This window comes from Panthera pardus, unplaced genomic scaffold (genome assembly GCF_024362965.1).
Source record: "Panthera pardus isolate Hobbes unplaced genomic scaffold, ASM2436296v1 HiC_scaffold_17, whole genome shotgun sequence".
NCBI classification, from domain to species: domain Eukaryota; kingdom Metazoa; phylum Chordata; class Mammalia; order Carnivora; family Felidae; genus Panthera; species Panthera pardus.
Window position 1 is genome coordinate 13,236,407 of NW_026526732.1, and position 20,676 is coordinate 13,257,082.

Genomic DNA, 20,676 nt, shown 5'->3' on the forward strand with positions numbered 1-20,676 from the left:
TCTTCAAAGTCCACGGGAAGTACAGTGTTTATTTGTTTGAATATATTTTGGATGGGATGTATCTACTTTGCTTGCTTGTTAAAGAAAAAAAATCCATTTCTCTCAATGCCTACATTCAAATAAATTGAAAATAAAAATGTTCAGAGATTCAGAATAAGTGAGAATCCTCTTAGTATAATGATTTAACCTAAAATTTCCTCTTTTTTGGTCTTTATCCACAAAGAGGCCAAACCTGCATTTTATTTTTAATGGAGATGGAGAGAATCTGTCCTTTCCTTCTGGAAGGAGATGTGAACACCATATACAGTAGTGGGAAACATTTTCTCCTTTGTACATAAGGGCTCAGAAAATGAGCGATGAGGTGGTGGACTGGATGTGGTAATATGTCCGTGTTAGCTTCAAATGGTTTATAACAATTCTAAAAATGGGTTTTCATTTTCTGTGTACTAATCCAATGATGGATCTTATAGATTATTTAGGCATAGAATGTCTGAATTTTGGAAAAATAAATTAGATAAAATAAATTAGAGGAAGGATATAGAGTCCCAATTTCTAAAGAGTTTTTTTTTAAGTCATAGAACTCTTTCTTTGGAGACAAGTATGCTCTGGAGTCCAAGGTGAAACCAACAAGTGCAGAGACGTCCATCCTGCCCAGGCACTCAGCAGCCCTTCCCGAGGCTCTTCCTTTGCCCACACAGAACTGTCACGTGGTTGGGCACAGAGCACATACCCAACTTCATGAAGCACTTGCTGGGGACTGACTATTCAGAGTTTCAGGAGGCTAACCATTGATGACAGCATTTTAAGTCATGGATGAGTCACAACCTTTCTGTGATATTTGCTGAGAGCTTCTGGGTGAAGTACCCCAACAAATAGAAATACAGGTGTCCTTTATTCCTTTGATATTGTGTGTGTGTGTGTGTGTGTGAGAGAGAGAGAGAGAGAGAGAGAGAGAGAGAGAGAGAGAGAATGGAGGGAGGGAGGGAGAGAGGAGAAAAGGAGAAATGTTGATGCTGGTGATCTAAATAGGAGTTGCTCGTACTCCATTGAAAGGAGAGGAGACCCTTAACAGTTTTTCATTTTTTAAAGGAAGGCTACTCTCCACTTCCTTTGCTTTCTTTTGGGTTTGCATCATTTTTCAGTTGAATTAACTTGGCACATTCTCAACAAATAAAAATGTCCTCTTGATTTGAGATTATATAATTGATTATATAATAACTCATGAAGTGTTTGGGAAGTTAAAGTTAAGCGGCTGGCTTAAATTTAGCTTGAGTTATTATTAAGTTTTCTACAAACCAATTCTAAAAAGACACTTGAGGGACAACTTGAGAAATTGTTAAGGTGGTGTGTATGTGAAATATCACGCCAATATATTTTCTAATGTGTCCTTAAATTTTTTTAAGGAAATTATTTTAAGGTTCTCTAAAATTGGGCTGGATGATCCTGAATCTCATGCTTTCCTTTAACAGTGAATTGGAGGTAAACAATCTTTGCATTCTGCTGTTTATGTGGCTCTTTCCCTAAAAGCAAACACCTTTAAACCATGAAATATTTGAGGTTGCTCTGACCATTGAGCCTTAAAAATGTTACTGATCTTGTTCTCAAAGGCACTTTTGTGCTTTATGTGCTGGTTTTCAAACACTGAAAAGGTACCTGTGGACTTTCAGATTATTCTGCACCCTAGGATCTCCTGCTCAACAACTGAGAGCAGAAAAGAATGCTCTTCAGAACATTACGGCTCATTAGGGTGCTGCCTAAAAATCTCATACATGCCTGACAAAGTTAGTGGAATGTCACGGCCTCTGCTGTGATTAAAGGTTCTAAATGTGTGTTGTCAAGCAGCTCAAATATTAGCTGTAATCCACATCCATGCCGAGCTCTACGATTAGGCCTTGTAGACAGAGAGCTATATGTACAGAATACCTCTGGTTGCGTTATAAATTTTCCAAATGAATGGAAAGAAAATGGGGCAGGAAATACACATTAAGAATGCGTGTCTCTGGGCTTTGAGATTATAGGTGATTTTCGTTTTTTAGTAACTTTTCTATTGCGTTTTAAAGTTTATAACAAGGCAGACAATTTTTTTTTTCTGGTATCAAAAGTTTTATTTCTAAGAAGTGGAATAGATGCTGTAATTACTGGCAGAGCCAACCTTGTGGTAAGGACATGCTGAACACGGGTCCTGAAAATGTGCCTTCCGACAACACTCAATAGAAGGCACCATTGTCAGACGTGCATATCAACTATGGGTTTAATCAAGCCATGGTGATGATCAAGAGGCAGCTCTAGGCAAGAAGGACCAAACAGCTAGAAATGTAGTGACTTTAGACCAATAGGGAAGAGAAGAGAAGGGGAAAGATGTACTGTGTAATAAACATTTAGCATCTGCAGGCTACTCCTGCAGCTACTCCTCCCTTCCGCCACAGGAAGTTGGGCGCGGGCAGCTCCTGTCAGTCTCTTTCTCTTTAGTGTGTTCTTTGCCTTTACCCAAAACTTGGGACACTGATATCCAGGCAAACAGCATTTTATGTGGAATACACACACAGTTTGGTCAGAGAGAGGTACAGAAGGAGAATTTTCCTCCCTGGAGGAAGTTGACACAGATGCGTCTCTACTCAGGGGAGTGCCTAGGGAAGGTGGCAGCACTTTGGGGGTGGACTAATAAGGTTAAAAGATGTGATTTTGGCCTCTGGGAGAAGCAGAGTAGGGAGTGGCAAAGCTCAGAAGTGAATTTTGTTCTTAGAATTCTCCTGCCTTCTTTATGTCCCCCTTCTGGGGCAGCTCCCTTCCCGGCCTCATGCCGCTTTCTGGCGGTCAAAGTCCCTACAATAATACACCCTTGAAATTCCTCACCCCCGCGGCCTCCTTTCCTTCGACTTCCTCTTCGTCCTTTTCTTGTTCCCAGTGCTTTGACTTCATCGTCATCAAATGCATCACAGAGCTCACAGTATATCAAGGGTCAAACGTGGATAAGTTTGAGAGTCATGCATTTTGCCTCCTACGCGTAGCTAATAATTTGGAATAATTCATATTTGTTTGTTATAGTTTATAATTATTCCAAATTATTGAAAGTAACACTATCTTGAACCGCGTCCGGGTGAGAGTCGGCCAGCAAGATCTGCGAGGTTAGGCTGCAGCCAGCCCACTGCTAATGCGCACGCGCTTCAAAGCAGGTGGCCTCCCGCAGGCAGAGAGCGCTGGGTGAGCAGCTGGACCGCTTCAGAAAGGACTCGGGCTGAATCAGGTGCACCGCACGGGGTCCCAAGCCCTGGGGAAGAGGGGCTAAACTTTTCCGCAGTTGAGATTTAGACATTACGCACGTGACTGAAGCCCGGGTCCCCAAAAGGAGCTGGACGGGGAGAGCCTTGGGAACCCTGGTAAAAGCCTAGATGGGTGAGGAAGTCTGGCCGCGTGGCAGGAAGCGTTGCTCTGGCCTTGACCCTCCCTGTTCTTGCCCCGCCGTAGCCGTAGCCCCCTTCTAGAGTGTCTGTGGATTCCTAAGGGCGAGAGCTGTGGCCAAAGGAAGGCATGTATCACTGTGGAGAGTCCTCGTCAAAGTAATGGTCAGAAACAGGGGCACCTGGGTGGCTCAGTGAGTCAAATGTCCCACTTCGGCTCAGGTCATGATCTCCCGGTCTGTCAGTCCCAAGTCGGACTCTGTGCTGACAACTTTCGATTCTGTATCTCCCCCTCTCTCTGCCCCTCCTCGGCTCACGCTCTGTCTCTCTCTCTCTCAAAAATAAACATTAAAAAAAAAAATTTTTTTTTTAAAGTAATGGTCAGAAACAGGTTTGTGTGTGTGTGGGGGGGGGGGGGGTGGTCTGGCAGAGGTTGGGGGCTCACAGCAGCCACCTGTGAGCAGGAAACACCAGCCAGAGCAGAAGTCTTCATCTGTAAAATGGGAATAAAACCAGGACCAGCTTCATTGGGGTTGTTGTGAAAACGAAATGATCATACAGCATTTAGCACAGGCCTGCGCAAATTGAGTAACAATCAGCGTCCAGTAAGTGTTGCCTATTTTTATCTTCATCGTTGTTTCTGGGAGATCCCTTCTCCCTACTTATTTTCAAGTGGTTATGTAATTTGATTTTATGTGATCCAATGTAATGAATTTTGGCTGTGTTTTTGTTTTTAAGCAGAGAAATTGCTTCCCAGGATGTATTAGAAAAAGGTTAGATTAAACCTTAGGCTGATTGAACTTGAGCAAAGTTTTAAAAATAATTGTGGCATCTCCAAGTTGAATTTTTACCGAATAAAAAAACCGGCAGCAATGTCATTTTTTGCTCCAGGAAGATCGTGAGAATAACTAATAACACTTGGTGGAGGTTAATATAGTACTGAAAGTAGTAATTTTAACAATTTTGAACTCATTTTCAAAGACATAATTGGAATAATTTTCAGTAGACATCAGTCTTTGTTTGGGAGGAAATTACAGTGATTAAATTAACTGCAGGCAGCCTCTCATTGTTATTTGAAGATAATAGTCTGTTGAGGATTGGTGGAAAAAAATGAATGATACATGTTCTATTAAAGACTGTATAGCTGAAGAAATTTTCATCACTCGTTCTGTCTGGCTACAATTTATATACTGAAGCCATAATTGTCAGATGCAACTTCCTTTACTGTATTTGGCCTAGAACACTAATCCAAATGAAGAATGAGAATAATGCTTTTCCTAGGATTAAAATACAGATTTTTCTTTTAAGGAGATGAATAATATGCCAGTTCACAAGAAAATAATATGCTTGCAGAACTCTGTGCAAGTTGAAAAAAAAAAGAGATGTATTCCTTCGTTAAGTATTTTCAGGTTTCTGTCTCTGCTTCCATATGAAATTGAACACTGGACAAAGACAGTAATATCACACCCACTATTTAGGCATTTGAAATTACTCTTTTACTTTGGAATGAGGCATTCAGATCACTGAGTGCTGATAAATTGTCCCTGGATGAAAGAGTAAGTGGACCTTGATCTGTCGTCTCGGCTTCAGGCTCCTTGGAGGTGGCAAAGTGGCTTTCATCAGTGGAAGATGTCACCCCGCTTCCTCAAGGTCTTTCCAAACTCCGTATGATTTAGATAGTATGTCTGAGGGTAAATACCACCCAGATAGACCTGGTGGTCTGAGTGTAATACCACCCAGGCACCTTCCCTGGACATGAGTGATACTGCTTTTTAAATTTCGGTATTACTATAAAAGTTGTCTGGCTTTTACTCCCATGACGACCCGTGACTCAGAGAGAAGAAAACCTGTTTGTGTTCTTTCTGGCTGGAATGTCTACTTAAGGATCTATGCATTGGTTGTGAATCAAGTTACCTATACTGATAACTAAAACTTTTCTTAATTTGATCCTAAACTAAACAATATTGGGACTGTGTGGTCCAAAAGTAAAAGGAAAATTAAAAAGTAATTAATTTCATATGCTTAGAAGTTCTTGTCCCAATACTGATTACTATGCTATGAGACAATGCTGTTTTCATGTGTTGGGAAGCAGAAGGAATTGACAAAAAGTAAATAAATAAAGTCTTGCCCTGGGGAGAAAAGAAGAGCTGGTGAATTACCAGTTGCACCAAACGCAAAGACATAAAAGTGAACAAAAGCCAATTACTTGGCATTCAATACAGCTAACATTCATCTCCTTTTATATTGTTTCTGACTTGATTATTGTAATTTCAAATCACAATAGTTAGAAAATGTTTTGATAAGGCATAATATTACATTGCCTTGTAATTTAACATACTAGAACTGTAAGGTACAAAGTTAGGACAATGGCGAGTGCAGGTTGTAAAAGAGAAAAATTGTCTAGATTTATGTGGTATGAGAGCACAGGGCTTCTTACTGAGGATGAGATTTACAGTAGGACTATGCTTAAATTCTGGCCACAGATATAGTCTTCGTAGTTCTATAAACTTGGATACATTTTCATTCAAACAGAAAAGGTGATTAAAAATACCTACCTAGTGGAGTTGTGCAAATTGAGTAAATGAATCCATGTCAAAGCGTTTTGTAAATTGCAAACTGTGACACTAATTTACTTTGCAGGAGACAATCATGAAGTGTTATTGATTGAAAGAAAATATTAATCCAACCTATTTTGTACTTTTTCTAATGTATAAAAAGAAGAAGAGCATTCCAACTTCACATGTGTGCCTCTGCTAAAATTGTCACCTGAATGTAATTGTGAGGAGACAATTAGATAAACTTAATTTGAGGGACATTACACAAAAAATAACTGGTGTGGACTCTACAAAAATGTCAATTGTCAAAGACAAAGGAAATATATACACATGACAATATATACAATAGTGATCCTTGATTGAATCCTGGATTTAAAATAAAATATAATAAATACCCAGATTGAGACAATTGGGAAAATATGAACTGCATATTAGATAATAATATCACATCAAACTTCCTGTGTGTTTATTATTTTGTAATTATGGTAGGATATTTGTTCTTAGGAGGTACATACTAAAGTTGTGCTTTTTAGTTTTTATTTAAATTCCAGTTAGTTAATGGGGCGCCTGGGTGGCTCATTCGGTTCAGCGTCCGACTTCGGCTCAGGTCATGATCTCGTGGTTCATGAGTTCAAGCCCCGCGTCAGGCTCTGGGCTGATGGCTCAGAGCCTGGAGCCTGTTTCAGATTCTGTGTCTCCCTCTCTCTCTGACCCTCCCCCGTTCATGGTCTGTCTCTCTCTGTCTCAAAAATAAATACACGTTAAAAAAAAATTTTTTTTAAATTCCAGTTAGTTAACGGACACTGTGATGTTAGTTTCAGGTATACAATATAGTGATTCAACACTTCCTTTACATCACCCGGTGCTCATCTCATCACAAGTGCACTCCTTAACATCCATCACTTATTTAACCCAAATCCCCAACCATCTCCCTTTGGTAACTATCATTTTGTTCTCTAGAGTTAAGATTTGTTTCTTGGTTTGCCTCCCCCCTCTCTTTTTTTCCCCCTCTTTGTTTGTTTGCTTTGTTTCTTAAATTCCACATATGAGTGAAATCATAGGGTATTTGTTTTTCTCTGACTTACTTCGCTTAGTTAATACTCTCTAGCTCCATCCATGTCATTCCAAATGGCAAGATTTCATTCTTTTTTATGGCTGAGTAACATTCCATCACACACACACACACACACACACACACAGACACACACACCACCTCTTCCGCTTGGGTTGTTTCATCTCACACACACACACACACACACACACACACACACACACACATCACCTCTTCCGCTTGAGTTGTTTCCATAATTTGGCTATTGTAGATAAAGCTGCTATAAAACATTGGGGTATATGTATCCCTTTGGGTTAGTAATTTAGTATTCTTTGGATAAACACCCAGTAGTGCAATTGCTGATTCATAGGGTAGTTATATTTCTAACTTTTTGAGGAACTTTCATACTGTTTTCCAGAGTGGCTGCACCAGTTTGCATTCCCATCAACAGTGCAAAAGAGTTCCCTTTTCTCCACATCCTTGACAACACCTATTGTTTCTTGTGTTGTTGATTTTAGCCATTCTGACAGGTTTGGGGTGATAGCCAGGCTAGAGTTCTTAGGGATGAACCATCTTTGTAAGTAATTCTCAAATGGTTTGGTAAAATATTTACATATATAGACAGAGAAATAAAGCAAATGTGGCAAAATGATAATCACTCTGGAATCTAGTGAAGGCTTTCCAGGTGTTCATTGTTAAGTATTCCCACAGCTTTTCTGTAGTTTAAATTTTTTTTCAAAATGAAAACTTGGAGGAAAATTTATAAAGTTAAAAAACCTAAATCCTCAAAACACTTGAGTCATTAAAAAACAGATCTTCCTGAAATATATCTGTCCTTTACAGATCATGTTTTTCTACCATCTCATTGTACTGTGAGGTATAAATATATAGGCTTAAAAAAGAAGAATCTTGCAGCAAAAGTGGTGCTTGAAGGAAATTTATAGAATGGAATGCATATATTAGAAAAGAAGAAAGATCTAAAATCAATAACCTAAGTTTCCATTTTGGGAATTTAGAAGAACAAATTAGGTCCAAAGTAAGAAAAGACAGAATAATATTAGCAAAATTCAATGAAATGGGAAACAGGCAATTAATCAGCTTCCGTGGAAGCTGTAGTCATATCACCTCTTTCATTTCTGATATTAGTAACTTGTGTCTTCTCTCATTTTTTTTCTCAGTTAGCCTGGCTTGAGGTTAATTGATTTTATTGATCTTTTCAAAGAACCAGCTTTTGGTTTCATTGATTTTCCCTATTGAAAACTTATGTCCACACAAAAATCTGCACATGGATGTTTACAGCAGCTTATTCACAACTGCTAAAACTTGGAAGCAACCAAGATGCCCTTCAGTAGGTGAAGGGATAAAGAAACTGATACATTTAGAAAATGGAATATTAGTAAGTGCTAAAAAGAAATATGTTATTGAGCCATGAAAAGACACGGAGGAAACTTTAACGCGTATTACTAGGTGAAAGGAGTCCGTATGAGAAGGCTACATACATACTATATGATTACAGCTATGTGACGTTCTGGAAAAGGCAAAACTATGGACACAATAAAAGTTCAGTGGTTGTAGGGGTGGGAGAAATGAATGAATACACAGGGTGATGAAAATGCTATAATATTATATCATATGATATTATAACATGATATAATGATAGATACAGGTCATTGTACATTTTTCTATAAACATAGAGTATACAACACAAATAGTGAACTGTAAGGTAAACTATGGACTTTAGCTAATTATGATGTGTCAGTGTAGGTTCATCCTTGGTAAAAAAATATATATACTGTTCTGGCGAATGATGTTAATAATGGGGGAGACTATGCACATGTGCGGGCAGGGGACATAGGGGACATCTCTGTGCCCTCCTCTCAGTTTTACTGTAAACCTAAAACTGCCCAAAAAAATGAAGTCTTACAAAAACCTGTACTTTTAAAAACTTATGATTTAGGCAATGAGTGGGATGATTATTACTAATATGAAACATTTTCCCACTGACAGAATTCCAGGAAAACAGATGGAAGTTCTAAATTCATGTGCACATCTTTCAAGATACTTAAAAGCAAAGTAAAAATATATCTTGAGGAGTGTTTAAAGGGATTTGAACATTATTTTCACTTTATCTTTTAGAAAACATTCAGTTCCAGGGGATCTCAGTTTAATGATTTTCCTGCTAGTTTACTACCTAGGTCTTGTTCTTTTTGGGGAGATAGAACTTTTTGTCTCATTTTTTATTTGGATAGTTATTATGATGAGTGAGTTCTTATTTTGTTACCTCTTCTTGGATGTAATAGGATTCTGACTTCCTCCTAGGCAGTTGGGTCCAGGCAGAAATATTATGACCCCTTTCTTGTCCTTTTCTTGTACAGATCAGAGGCAAGAGAGCTGGAACGAGGACACTCACAGCTTTTTGGTATGTAATTGAAAATTCCTCAAAACGAATTCTTTCTTTTAGTGACTTTTATGAACTGAAGGGCCTGTACTCTACTTTGTTATTCTAATTTGTGAACCAAACTGTAATAGTCTGTGTTTATTTTCCTGTAACAGCCAATATTTATGCTTTGGCTAATATTAATGCAGAGGGAAGCTAATAGTATTAATGAATAACTACTCATCTTTGGTCCTCTGGATTTCCCTTGAAAGTGGATTCATGGTGGTAATTGCTTCTCAGTGGGAGGGTTTTTGTTTTATTATAAAATTTTTTTTAATGTTTTTATTTATTTTTGAGGCAGAGAGAGACAGAGCATGAGCAGGGGAGGGGCAGAGAGAGAGGGAGACACAGAATCTGAAGCAGGCTCCAGGCTCTGAGCGGTCAGCACAGAGCCCGACAAGGGGCTCGAACTCACAGAGTGTGAGATCATGACCTGAGCTGAAGTTGGACGCTTAACCAACTGAGCCACCCGGGCGCCCCTCAGTGGGAGGATTTTTTAGTAAAGCAATTTATATATGGAATGATCTTTTTTGATCTCCTTGGTGGTCAGGAACATACCATAACTACCAAAGTACCATAGATGTATAATTGTGTGAAGAACCTACTTTATAAGCAAGTATGTGTTTAGATGCTCAAGTGCAAGTTGAATGATCTAGAAAATGAGGCATTTACTGATCTAAATTTACTACTGATTCAAATAAAATATTTATATTTAATTATTATAAAAGTAAGGTAATCTTAAGATGTTCTTGCCTTTAAAGTTCATCACTAATGGATCTAGGCACTAATGGATCTCGTTTTTGAATATGTGTGTAGTTCTCATTTTTCCTTTGATTTTATATTTATAAAATAATTTTAAAAGAATTATTGTATTTCTTTGCTCCTGACTAAGACATCCATCTCTTGTTTGGTTTAATTCCTTTTTAAATTTTTTTTTTAACGTTTATTTATTTTTGAGACAGAGAGAGACAGGGCATGAGTGGGGGGGAGGGGCAGAGAGAGAGGGAGACACAGAATCGGAAGCAGGCTCCAGGCTCTGAGCCATCAGCCCAGAGCCCGACGCGGGGGTCAAACTCACGGACCGTGAGATCGTGACCTGAGCTGAAGTCGGACGCTTAACCGACTGCGCCACCCAGGCGCCCCAGTTCAATTCCTTTTTAAAGATGAAATACAATTCTAAACTTGCTGGGGAATGCATGGGAAGCATTCTTTTCGGAGCTATCTATCAAGGACACATTGTTTTGGTGTGTGACTCTATGGATATAACTGAAAGTCTGGTAATTTTTCAGAAAATATTAATATATGAATTTAACTATTATTTTTCTGTTAGCCAAACCATAACAAGAATGATCACTATTGACCGTGGTATGTATTTGCTACCACTCCCAATTATATTGCAACTGTCTTTGAAACATTGCTACCCGTGACCCATTAGTCACCATCATTCATTTTGGTGACCATCTTCCCCTCTTTTCCTTCTATAATTGTTAAAACCCATTGTTCTTGTTGTCCAAGTCACTGACAAAAAATTAGTTTTGGTGCACATGTTTGCTCTTGAGATGTCTTCAAACACATAAAGTCTTATTGTTTCAACTTGTGTGTACTTGAGATATATATTTATTCATGAGACACATTATGTGATTCAGGTCAAGAAAACTCTCACGTTGCCTTCTACGGTAAAGAAGGCTTTATTGGCCATCATTCAATATTTTGTTGAGGAATTTTAAGGGATACTTTTTATGCATACATTTTTCATTGATGATTTACAAACTAGTTACCAGAAGGTATTGAAAAAAAAATGGTGGATTTTACCATCTCTAGAAGTTGTCAATTACCAAGTACTTTTTCTAGCAAAACATTTCTGATCCTTAGATCAGGGGCCTCCTCATTATGAAAGGTAACCAGAAAGAGCCCAGCTTGTTATCAGAAAAAGGTATGTTATGAGGGAACCCCGTGTTGGTAGAAAGACCAGGTTAGATGAACTCTCTGGTCTCTTGTAATGTAAAATTTGATAATTCTTATGGATGATGATACTTAGCCAATGACCACATTAGATAATCTCAGTTTTGCTAAGGATTATAGAAATTCTTGCTCTGAACAAAATCAGAGACAGGGTATAGTGGTGAAAATGATAGTCTCTGAACTCAGACGGCCTGGGTTTGATCTCGTCTCCGACACGACCTATGTGACCTTGGTCATTTTACTTAACATTTAGCTGCCTCACTTTCCTCACGCGTTGAATGGAGACAGTAATAGTACCTCATAAAGCTGATGCAAGGATTTAATGAGTTAATATGACTATAGCTCTTGGAACAACAGATAGTATATAGACATTCAACAAATGTCTATAGTTGATAGTGATGAATGAATGATGTCATCAGCTGGGGCATCTGTGCCTCTTGGAGATACTTACACAGTTGTCACTAATCCCCCAAATTTATGATGCATAAGAGTACAATACATCTGACAATGATTTCTAGGAGTTTCTAGCAACCAACCTCTTCAAGTTTCTTGATGCTGTCTTGGTTCTACCTGAAGCCAACGTGAAGACAAAGCTCAGACTGTTGATTAATTTCTACTTACCCCAACATTGTGGATGTCACTTCTGTCACACCATTTTTCTTCATTTTCTGGGCCCAATTTTCCATCTTCCTCTCATTGCCTTTCATAGGCCTTTCTGCGTGCATTTAAACACTTCTGGACGTAACATTTTACAACAGAGGGGCTTATTAATAATAGAAAAATTATTATTTCTCTAGCAAAGCTAGATGTTTACCTAAGAGAAAGTCTTGAACAGCTACTAGGGGAATACAATGTCTTCCAACTTGATGCAAAAGCATAGTAATAATTTTCATCTTTACTATCGTCATTAAGCAATTTTATAGTCACTCAGATATATTAAAGGCATAATTCTCAGTCCAAGTGTGTAATGAGAGTAGGCAGTTCACATTTCATTCTCATTTACACATGCCTACATTTCTGGTTCCGTGATTATTTTTAGTTCTTCATAGAATTTTTCTTCACTTTTTAAAATTGTGGTAAAATACCCATACCATAAAATTTACTGTGTGAGCCATAAGATTTACTGTGTGAACCATACGATTTACTGTGTGAGCCATTTTTAAAGTTTATTTGTTTATTTTGAGAGAGAGAGAGAGAGAGAGAGAGAGAGAGAGAGAGCAGGGGAGGGGCTGAGGTGGGGGGGGGGAGAGAGAATCCCAAGTAGCCTCCATGCTGGATGGAGATCATGACCTGAGCCAAAACCAAGAGTTGGATGCTTAACTGACTGAGCCACCCAGGCACCCCCCCCCCCCCCCGTGTGAGCCATTGTTAAGTGTAAAATTGAGTGGTATTAAACACATTCACGTTACCATGCGACCATCACCACCATCCATCCCTGCAACCCTTTTCATCTTGTAGAACTAAAACTTTACACCCGTTAAACAATAACTCTCTTCCCCTCTTTTCCCTTCCCCTCAGCCCCTGGCAACCATCATTATATTTTTTTGTCTTTAGATTTTGACGTGCTAGGAAGTCCTTCCTGCAAGTGGAATTGTACAGTATTTTTCTTTTTGTGCTTGGCTCATTTCACTTAGCCTAACGCCCTCAGGGCTCATCCATGCTTTGGCACATGTCCACATTTCCTTCCTTTAAAAGGCTAAATAATATTCCCTTGTGTGTATATATACCACATTTTGCTTATCCATTTATCTATTGACAGACACTTGGGTTGCTTCCACATTTTAGCTATTGTGAATAATGTTGCTGTGAGCATAGATGTAGAAATATCTCATTGCGACCCTGCTTTTAAAATACTTATGGGTAAATACTTATGGGTATTTAAAATACCCATAAAATACTTACGGGTAAATACCCAGAAGTGGAATTGGTGGATCATATGTTAGTTCTACTTTAAATTTTAAATTGTTTTTCACCACAGCTGTACCATTTTACATTCCAACCAACACTTTTCATGGAATTGTTAAGTACAGAATGCTTGTCTAATTATTTTGACATATTCCTACTGGGCAGCGAATATTGTGAAGTTTGAAGTGAATACATTTTGAATGTAAGGTTATATTTTTCCAATTCATTTTTTTCCTGCTGTGCCTATGAAGGCTATGTTCTAAGACCCACTTAATGTTAATTTATGTTACCAGGTGATTCAGAGCGTCAGTGGACTTTTTCCAGAACAGAAACATGTGGGGCCAAGTTTCATACCTCTAATGGAAAAACAACTTGCACTCCAAGGATTTATTGGCTTAGTTTAAAATAAACTCTGTATTAAATTCCTATGCGCTGGCAGTTAAGGAATAGATGACCACATATGTTTTCTTCTGAAGGCTTGTAATTTTTTTTTGCACAAAATACACCAATGTGACCAGGAATGGGGACACTGGATTACAAAGAAAGAATTGGCTAGCTGAAAAAATACTTATGTAGAGGATTGAAACAGAATCTACAAGCTTTTCAAATTATCAAGAGAACAGGCTGACATTTGTGGTGTTATTTTTTCTGGTTAAATAATATTTGTGCTTTTTAATATTTTGGTTCAAAAATACAGATACAGCTTTCTAAGGGACAGAACCCAACTCCCAAACTGAGAAGTTATTAGCTGAAAATCTCACAGTCTTTTGAGGTTATTTCCACAAATTAGTGGGTCACTTTCTCAGAAAATCTTCTGCATTTATTGTTTATGGACAGTGAGCGTAGAAAGGAGGAGGAATAAGCTTACTTACGGAACAAAAGTATTCTGGTTGCCAGAGATTTCATTTGTTTATTAGTTCATTTGTTTACTATGCTCCATTGAAATATCAATGTCTTCCCTAAGAAAACCACTTTCCAACTAAAGTGTTCATAAAAGGGACTGACAACCTTGGGTATATGTCAGTTTACTTTACACAGGAATTTAAATAGAACTTAAAAAATGTAGCAAAGACTTTTGTAAATGATTAGTAAGGCACCAGGAGCGCTTGTCAGGGGCGCCTAGGCCATGCTGTGGTAGCAAATTAACCTTGAAGCCTCAGTGGCTTACCACAAGGAATTTTTATTTCTTATTCACGCTCTGTGTTCAATGCCAGTCCCACGAGAAGGGGAAGGCCCTTCTTCTCCACATGGTCTCTTAGAGGGGTGAGCCGATGGAAGTCCCATCTCCTTGTGGCACCACCATGGCAGCAGATGGCTTCAGGGTTTGCCACGACAGGGAAAAGGAATGTGGAGCACTCATACTCTTCTCCAAACTGGAAGTGATATACATCACCTCCACTCAGAACCCATGGGCCAGAGGTAGTCGCACTGCCTTTCCCAACAACCTGGGGCTGGTGGTCTTCCTGGGGTGCGAGGGAGGAGAGAGAACCTAGATTTAATAAGCACCAATTACTTTCTCTTTGATGAATTCTGCTGGAGTTTTGGATTAGGCATCTCTATAAAACAATTTTCCTTTTGAAATCAGTCACATTCATAATTCTTTATGTTTTTCTATGTAGGTAAGTAATTTTCATCTTTTTATTAATTTAGTAATTAATTTCACATTTTTAATGTGGTAATTCTAGGCAGGAATAAATAAAATAAGGATTATTGAGAAGGAATTAGTAAAGGTATAGATGTAATCAACCATGAAAAAAATGTCTATGGAAAAAATGGCCATCATATGTCAATGTATCTATAGGCTTCATTTGTATTATCAATCATACTTCATTATTTCTTTTTCTTTTCTATAAAACCATAACTAGAACTTAAATGAGACTCCAAATGTAGTAAGGGTTGATTGCAAAATCAGCGCAAGGTATATTGTATGGAAATAAGGAACTCTACTTTAGATCAGTTTTAATAGATTGTCCTTAATTTATTTTATACTTTTTCCCTCCATTATATGCTCATCTTTTCCTGAATCTTAATCTCATGTTTTTTTTTCCTTTCTTATATCTCATTTTTCTCCTTAAGTTTCTTTTTCCATTTATCAAAGTATTTTATCAAGCAATATTTTCATATTGGGTACACGGGGAATAAACATGTCTGCAAATGTATTTTACCCTCATGACTGATTGTGTGTCTGAATTATAGAATTTTATGTGCACATTTATTTTGATTGAGAACTTAGAAGGCATTGCTCCAATACCCTTTAACATTCCATGCTGCCTGTTGGAAATCTGATGTTATTCTTATTCTTGCTTCTTTGTAGATAATACCATTTTATCCTGTCTGTAAACTTTTAGAATTCTTCGTATGCCTTTGCAATTCTGAAATTCCACAAGTCATATTCATCATGTTCAGCTGTACATCTTCTTAAAAATGTCTGGTTCAGCATTTTGTGGCGCAGGAAGGTTTCTTTTTTCCCCGTCTCTGGAAGCTCTCTTCCCATTTATTCTTCCCACCAGGTCACCAAGATGGCCACTGCTAACTCCAGGCTTGCACGGTCCTCATGGCTCAAACCCCAGAAAAAATGACAAGTGACTTTCCCAACGCTGCAGGCAGGATTTCCTGGCTAACCTTAGTTCATTTACTCTTTTCTGAATTGGCCCTTGCGGCAAAGGTGTTAAATACTTTGGCCCGTTTATTTCTTACCACCTCTACTCCCTTCACTGAGGTCCAAGGCATTCTCCTATCTTCCCTGGATTACCGCAGTAGCCTCTTGATTGACCTCTCCGTTTATGTCTTTGCTTCTTTCAGTCTCTTCTCAGTGCTGGAGTCAGAGCTGTTCGCGTGTGTGTCGGGTCAAACTTTGTAAAGCTTGCCTGTTTCACTTCAAGAGAAGCCAAAATCTTCAACGGTAGCTTGAAATACCACCCACGATCCACAGGAACTGGCCTCCCATAATCCCTACACCCCTATCTCCTACCACCCTCCCCCCATCTTACGCTATGCCTCTGCCATGCTGGCCTCCTTATGTCTGGCCTTACACATGCCAGACGCCCTTTCAATCCCAACTCAGTGCTCTGGTTGCTCCGCTCTTGGATTCCCACAGGTTGTTTCCTTATCTCATTCTGGTCTTCACTCAAATGTCACCTATTTAGGGAGACCGTTCCCATCCATGCATTTAAAATTACATCCCTCTACAATACTCATGTCTATTTTACTTTTCTTCATTTATTTCCATCTATTATACTATTGATTTTACTGATTTATCCTGTTAATTGTCTAACCCCATGAAATGTAAACCCCGTGAAGGCAAGGGGCTTTTATCTACTCTGTGCTGTATCTTTGGGCTCTAAAACTGCATGTGCTACATAGTTAGCCACGAAGTATTCGATAAATGAGTGAATGAGTGGCAAACCTAAGCCATATGCTTGCTCCTGTTTGGGGGATGTGGGGCCATATCGGGGGGGGGGGAAGAGGCAGTTCCAACTGGTCAGACAAGCATTAATAAATGTCAAAAACAAACAAAAGATCCGTCTGGTGAACTTTGAGAAATGGGGTCTGTGTTGAAAGGGGATAAGATGAGTAGGTGGAAGAAAGCCACAGACTATGAAACAGTACAGTAGTTTCCTAATTTGTTTGATTTTGAATTTTGAGTGTATATAATCGTCCTTATATGTTATAATAAGTTTTAAATGTTAGGTAATTTTGCCTGGAAAAAAAGTATGGGGAAAATAATTTTTTCCTGATTTTCTGTATAATTTGTTTCCATTTTAATTAGATTTTTACTCCTGCTGACCAATGAATGAACGAATAAGCTAGGTTTGGGCTAAGAAATATTTTATTGTTTTCAAGAGAGCAGGCTGCAAGACGGGTTGTCAGGCAATCTCTCTATATTAGATTTCTTCTTAACTGTTTGCCTGTATCCAAATGAAATTTTTGAAGTTAATTTCAGGCTGGATAATTAACAGGTTGATAGCTGTCGCTCAAAAGTTTTTATTTGTATCTAATACCCTCTACCCCTTTAATCCGTCTCACTGGAGTTCTATTACTTTTTGTCCAAAGAACTAGTTTTGTGTTTTACTGATCTTCTCCATATTTTTCTATTTCATTGAGTTCTGCCTTTATTTTTGCTATTTCTTCCTTGGTTTGCTATTTTGCTATTTTTCTAGTTTCATGTGTTGAGCCCTTAGCTCATTTGTTTTCATTCCTTCTTGTGTTCTGATAAATGCATTTAAGGTGTCAGTTTTCCTCTAAAAATGCTTCAGTTGTGTCTCCTAAAGATTTTGATGTGTAGTGTTTTCAGTGGTGATAAATTCTAAGTATTTCCCATTTGATTTCCTTCTTGATTCAAATTGTTTTTAGAAGTAGTGTGAGATTTTGTTTTCAGACACATAGACATTTTATTTATTTATTTATCTATCTATTTAGAGATTTGATATCTCATCTTATTTATTTGTTGCTCTTAGAAAATCTCATTTTTGACTAGAGTCAGACTTAGAATGTAGAAGCTGTCAGAGAGGACAGCAGTCTGTTCCCTGGCAATCTGTTCCTGGCATTTTTGTTTGGCCTCCTTCATTCTCTTGGCCAAAAATTTAGCATATTCTGCATCCTCTTCTTTATTTTTCTTAGTACGCTATTTCTTAAAAGCAATACACCCACATTTGTGTTGTAGGACACGTGGAATAACAAGACCCTGAATCTTGAGTGCTTTGGTTCCAGGTTTCTTACTTTCCTTGTTTAGGGGCTTTCTCATAACATAGTTGCAGACATTGTCTTTTTTTTAATGTTTATTTATTTTTTGAGAAAAAAGAGTGTGAGCGGGGGACGGGGGTGAAAACAGAGAGGGGGGCAGTGGATCTGAAGTGGGCTCTGTGAGAAGAGCAGTGAGCCGGATGTGGGACTCAAACTCACGAACTGTGAGATCATGACCTGAGCCGAAGTCGGACGCTTAACTGACTGAGCCACCCTACCACTCCCACTTCATCTTCTTTACAGAGATTGAAAAGGGTGTGGATTCTGCTTGCTCTTCTGGGTCCCAGGTGACAAGGCACCATAGTGTCAGTGAGTCCGGGAATATTGTCCTTCCCTTTTTATACAATGACCAAGTTGAGAACAGTGAGCTTGGCATCCACAATGCAACCCAGACAGATTTGCACTTTTCTTTCTCCAATATTCCTTGGTCTGGAGCAGGAATGCCCCTTACTCAGCAGTAGGAGGTCAGAGCCATGGATCAAGATACCCCGCTTCTTGGGGAAGCCTTGTTTGTCATTGTCACCGCTGATTCAGGCCACATAATCCTTCCATTCTTCACCCAGAGCATCAGCAGCAAGTTCTTTGGCCATACGCTTCTCATAAAAGGTACAAAGTTTGCATTCACTGCAAACTTCAATGAGTTTCTGGCAGTCAGTAGCTGGGAAAGAGATGTTCAACTTCATCCTGAAGCAGCTTACCACCTCCAAAGCACCACGAAAAAAAGCAGACATACAGATATCTTAAAGCTACGTTTTCACTATTAATTTCTACAATTAATGTGTTATAGTCAGAGAACTTAATCTGTGTTAAATCGATTCTGTGAAATTTATAAAGACCTCTGTTGTAATACATCACTTTGTCAGTTTTTGATAATATACCATGTGGGAAGGAAATGAGTGTGTGTATTCTGTTCCTCAAGTACAGAGTTCTGTGTATCTGAAATTTGCTAATTTACAAATTTACTAATTTGAAATTTACATCTGCTTTTCTGTTTACCTTTTGTCTGTATAAGCCACTGACTGCTGAGAGATTTGTGCTGTAATCTTCAACTACATAATTGCCAAATTATTTGCTTCTTTTTTTCCAGTTCTATGAGTTGTGGTTGCTCGATGTATTTGGAGGCAGTATATGTTTATGAAGGTTATATATTCCATTTTTGGTTTTTTTATTAGTCTGTAACATCTTTCTCTATTAAACATATGTACATATGTTTAACAATGCCTGGTAAATATATTATATATGTGTGTAAATATTTCGGTAATTTCTCCCAAAGCATAAATTCTAGACTACTTGAGTCAAGAAATAGAATTACTGTCAGAAGCTTAGAATGCTCTCTTGTGCCCCTTCCAATAAATCTCTGCCATCCCCCCAAAGGTAACCACTCTCCTGCCATTTGTGGTAACTCATTACTTCCTTACATTCCCTTACAATTTTATGGCCCACTAAACACTATGCTAAACACAATGGCCTAGTTTTGCCTGATTATATTATTTTGTGTCTGGCTTCTTTCCCTCAGTATTATGTGACTGAGTGTAGAAGTAGTTTTTTCTTTTCTTTTCTTCTTATTGCTAAGGAGTGTTCCATTGTATGATTATAACACGATTTATCCACTTTCCTGTTGATGGACATGTGGGTCATTTTCAGCATTTTGGCTATTTTCATAAGCCCACTAGAAGCATTGTTATCCATGTTTAGCGTACCTCTGCTTGCACATCGGGCACGTGTGCCCCTCACCGTAAAATTTATGGATCAAAGACCGTGCATGTGATCAACTTCGGCAGATATTGCTAAACAGCTTTCCAGTTGGTCGCCCCAATTTGTACTCCCAATAGCAGTGTTTCAGAGTTTTCTCATTGGCTTTACAATGTTGATACATGGTATCGTCAGTCTTAAAATTTCATTATTTTGGTGGTTTCATCTTGCATTGGCCTGATTGTTAATGAGGTTAAACACCTTTTCATATGTATTTGGCTGATTGATATACTTTTTTGTAAAATGGCTATTCATTTTTTCCTTGGGTTTTTTTTTTTTTTTTGCTTGTTTCTTACTGATTAATAGGACTTCTTTACACATGCTGGTATGGGGTTGTAGGCGTTATACGTATTGCACTCTGTTCTCATTCATTTGCTTTTACAATCCCTAATGTTGCCTTTGGGTGAGTGGAAATTCTTAATTTCAGTGTGTTCCCACTTATGAAGCTTTTCCTTTATGGTTGGAGCCAATGGGGAATGCCAGTATTGTCAATAAATGATAATGAGCCAATTGGTTATTAATTTTAAAAATGAAACTTTACTTTTATTTGAAATATAATCAAAAATTAATTGCAAGTAGATTGTATATCTAATATGAAAGGCAGACAAAGAAAGTTCTAGAATAAAAGGTAGGATAATATCCTTATGACCATAAAAGAGTAAAATCAAGAGCAAATAAAAAACACTAACCATAGTCATCTTTCCATTCTCAAACATTGTAAACTAATTAATGAACATAGCACATCCTTCCAATTATTTAATTATTCTTTAAAAAAAATTTTTTAATGTTTATTTTATTTTATTTATGAGAGAGAGAGAGAGAGAAGAGCACGGGAGGGACAGAGAGAGAGGGAGACACAGAATCCGAAGCAGG

At 38.2% G+C, this 20,676-nt stretch overlaps 1 protein-coding gene and 1 pseudogene across 4 annotated transcripts in view; one reads left to right on the top strand and one right to left on the bottom strand.

The window, feature by feature from the left end:
- IPCEF1 (interaction protein for cytohesin exchange factors 1) overlaps positions 1–20,676 on the top strand; it is a 181,759-nt gene that overhangs the window by 47,486 nt on the left and 113,597 nt on the right. For all 4 annotated transcript variants that reach the window (XM_019412629.2, XM_019412631.2, XM_019412633.2 and 1 more), the window contains exon 3: positions 9,380–9,423. The gene's annotated coding sequence lies outside the window, so the exon portion shown is untranslated. The remainder of the gene's footprint in view (positions 1–9,379; positions 9,424–20,676) is intronic.
- LOC109245327 (40S ribosomal protein S6-like) lies at positions 17,772–18,734 on the bottom strand (annotated as a pseudogene).